A 4349-nucleotide genomic window follows, 5' to 3' on the forward strand; every position below is an offset into this window, starting at 1 on the left:
TATTTTTGCTGGTGTTTTTGTCTCACTCATTTCGGGCAGGAAGCTTCTTTCCTACTGGCAGTGTTGTGGGTTTTGAGTCATTCTTTCCCCCCTTGATGAGCCTCAACATTTAAAGAACTAAAAGGGGAAACATTCAAATTTACAATTGTATTTGGGAAGTTTTAGCATAGTTTTTCTTTTTTAGAAACTGATTGGACAAAGCAGGAAGGATATGGAAGATTTGGGCAAACCAGGTAACAAAATTGGCTCTATTGATGAATAGTTAGAACATTGCACCACAGGACTACAGAATATTCCTTCTTTTCAAGCGTACGTAAAACAGTTACGAAAATTGACATTATACTAAGCCCAAATTTAAACAAATTTAAAAGTATTAAAATTATACAGAGTATGTTTTCTGGCCATACTTTAGCTTTAAGCTAGAAGCAAATAACAAAAAATGAAAAATTCTTATATATTAGAAAAGAATTATTCTGAATAATCTGTGTGTCAATGAGGAACTCATAAGAAATATTTTGAACTGAACTATAAGTACCACATATCAAAACTTGTAGGATTAAGCTAAATTAATACTTAAAAATGGGTAGGCCTAAGTGAGTACAAAAAAAGGTAAGGCTGAGCATTTACAAACAGGACAATGAAGGAAATTCCCCCAAAGGTTAAGGAGATGTAAAGGTAAGAGAAATTTGGGGAGATACAGGTGCACCCATGGCTGATTCATGTTGATGTGCGGCAAAAACCATCACAATATTGTGAAGTAATTATCCTCCAATTAATTTTTAAAGAGTAGAAATTATTGAAATAGCATAAACATAAATATATAGAGAGGCTTCCCTAGACAGCATATTAAAAAGCAGAGACAGATTTTGCCGACAAAGGTCTGTATAGTCAAGGCTATGGTTTTTCCAGTAGTCACATACGGATATGACAGTTGGGCCATCAAGAAGGCTGAGCGTCAAACAATTGATGCTTTCTTACTGTGGTGTTGGAGAAGACTCTTGAGAGTCCCTTGGACTGCAAGGAAATCCAACCAGTCCATCCTAAAGGAAATAAGTTCCTAAATATTCCTGGAAGGACTGATGCTGAAACTGAAGCTCCAATACTTTGGCTACCTGTTGCAAAGAGCTGGCTCACTGGAAAAGACCTTGATGCTGGGAAAGATTGAGGGCAGGAGGAGAAGGGGATGACAGAGGGTGAGATGGTTGGATGGCATCACTAACTCAATGGACAAGAGTTTGAGCAAACTCCGGGACATAGTGAAGGACAGCTGGTATGCTGCAGTCCATGGGGTCGCAGAGTTGGACACCACTTAGTGACTGAACAACACAAATAGATATGATTAAGGAAGCCAGAAATTTTGGTTTCAACAAAACTAATAAAATTGACCAGTTTGTGGTGTGATCCATCACTGGAAAAAAAAAAAAGGGCAGAAATCACCCATCTCGAGAATGAAAGAGATGACGTCACTGCAGATTCTGGTATAGGCTATATGAAGATAAAGATACTGCAAACTTTGCCAAAAATTTGAAAACTCAAACAACTCCCACAGGAATACAACTTACCAAAAAAGACTCAGGAAGACATAGCAAACCTGACTAGTCTCAGGCCATTAGAAAAATTGCATTGATGATCAAACACCTTCCCCAAAATGATAGACCTAGAAAGCTTCACTGGTAAATTCTACCTCATTTAAGGAGATTATTTCAGTAATATGTAAAGTAGTCCAAGAAACAGAAAAATATAGAATACTTGGATTCATTTTGTAAAACTAGCATAATCTTGAAACCAGAACTTGAGAACAGTACAACAGAAGAAAGTCACACACTAATTTCCAAAAATGTTCAAAGATGCAAAAATCTCAGAGTATTATCCAACAATCAGCAGTTTATAAAAAGAAAAAAAATCATGACTGAGTTGGGTTTGTTGCAGAGATTCACAGATGGTTTTAACATTTGGAAATCACTAGTCATAACCCATGGTCATAATAAAGAAGAAAGGTCACATGATCAATAGCTGCATAAAAATCATTTGATAAGAGCCTACATCCATAGATACTCTAAGCAGACTGGGCTTCCCAGGTGGTGCTAGTGGTAAAGAACCTGTCTGCCAACTCAGGAGACGTAAGGGAAGTGGGTTCAAGCCCTGGGTCAGGAAGAGAGGAAGGCATGGCAATACTCCAATATTCTTGCCTGGAGAATCCCATGGACAGGGTCCTGGGCCATAGGGTGGCAAAGAGTCGGACACAATTGAAACACTTAGTCATGGACACGACTTAGCACGTCCAAGTCGTGCTAAGTGAGAATGGACAACATTTAGAGCAGAGAAGATGGAGTGTTGGGTCCATGATGGGTGGACACAGATGCTCCAGGACCAGGAAAGAATGTTTCTAACTTCCTTCCTATAATAACATGATGTCCTTTTGAAAGGACATTGCTTTATTTGATAAAGATTATCTACCCCCCAAAAGGGGGGGATCTTACAGCAAACATAATACATAATGATGACATATTAAACAAGAAAAGAAGGCTGGCTTTCACACTGTAACTCAGCACTGCAGTGGATGTCCCAGGCAGGACAGCAAGCAAAGAAGAAGTTTGGAGACTCAGAAAACAAACAGGAGTCATTTCTCACAAGTGACAGGACTCTATACATAGACAGTTGAAAAAGGATCTATAGATAACCTATTAAAATTAATGAGAGAGTTTATAAGGTAACTAGCTAAAGACCAGTACATGAAATGTTGTATTTGCATATAACAACAGCTGGCATTTAGAAAACAATTTTTACCTTTAGTAAAAAATGCAAATATCTAGGAATAAATCCATCAAAAGTTTATATGGTGAAAACTGCTGAGCACTTTTTATGAGTTCCTTCATTCCTCACAACAGTTTAGATAGCTGTAAATACTACTATTATCTCATTCTTATTTTACAAATGAGGAAACTGAAGCACAGAGAGGTTAACAAACTTGCTCAAGGTCACACAGCCACCAGGGGATGAAGCTGTGCTGGGAGCTTGGGTAATCTGGATTTGGAGCAAAGTTAGGCCTAAAACATCTGGATTGAGGGCATACTGAAAGCTGCACCTTCACGTTTGAGGCAATTCAGGGAGGAAGAGAAAAGATTTTTACAATTACTAACTTAAATATTTATTTTGTACATTATTTGTTGACTGTCTGCTACCCATCCCCAACTGTAAGCTCTATGAATGAGCGTGGATACATATCGTATCTCTGTACCAACACTGGGTTAGGGACATAGTAGGGCTTCAATCAACATGTACCGAAAGCCTGGATAATTTTCTTATTTGGATTTGAGACACCAGAGAACAAGGGTATTGATATGAATTCATTGAAATTTCCCAAGAGTTGACAGAACCTCCAGATTCTAACTGAAACTGTGAGCTTGTACCATCAACACTTGGGGTTCAGCGCTGTGTTTCTGCTTCCCCCATGTTAACAGCTTGTGTGTGCTTAGTCGCTCAGTCGTGTCCAGTGCTTTTGCGACCCTATGGACTGTAGCCCACCAGGCTCCTCTGTCCATGGAATTTTCCAGGCAAGGATACTGGACTGGGGTGCTATTTCCTTCTCCAGGGGATCTTCCCAACCCAGGGACTGAACCTGTGTCTCTTGCATTGGCAGGGGGGTTCTTTACCACTGCACCACCTGTTAACAGGCTGGCCACACATTATTACAGGTAACAGGTTAGGAACTTTGTTTCGTGGTCCTGGAGCATCTGTGTCCTCCCATCACGGGACCTGACACTCCATCCTCTCCGCTCTAAAGGTTGTAAATGTTTCTGGCTTGGCAGTGATCTGGACTTTAAGGTGACGAAGGACAGGACCCTAGAGCAGCGGCCCTCATCCCTGGGCACACAGATTCCATTGGTCTGGAGTGGGCCTGGCATTGGGGTCTGTCTATCACTCTATCACCCCTTGACTCGCAGGCAGTGGTGAGCAGAAAAGGAGGCTCTCCTTAGTCTGGGGTGCCTCTCACCGTTCATCACCTTGCATGGGGACCACCTGCTCTGTCAAAGCAAGGCAGAGTGGCTGCGTTTCTGGAATTCCAGTTTAGGAGGCAATGGCTGGCAACTGGTAGAAGGGGCGTCCGTCCCAGGGCCTCGGCGCCACCTGCAGGGAAGGGTAAGAAATTACAGATCAAAGCTGCAACCAGTGTGGTCCTAAGGCTGCAGGGAAGGCTGAGAAGCCACGACCTCGGCCCCTCCTATTTCCGAACAAGTTGAAGGACACCCTCAAAGCTTCCGCTGCCCACACATGAAGTCATCCTGTGTGTGCTTCCTGGATGTGAGGTGAGTCCACGTCTTACTGTTGCCAGGCTTCTCTCCCTAAAG

Source organism: Bubalus kerabau, chromosome 8, assembly GCF_029407905.1.
Source record: "Bubalus kerabau isolate K-KA32 ecotype Philippines breed swamp buffalo chromosome 8, PCC_UOA_SB_1v2, whole genome shotgun sequence".
Lineage (NCBI taxonomy): Eukaryota > Metazoa > Chordata > Mammalia > Artiodactyla > Bovidae > Bubalus > Bubalus kerabau.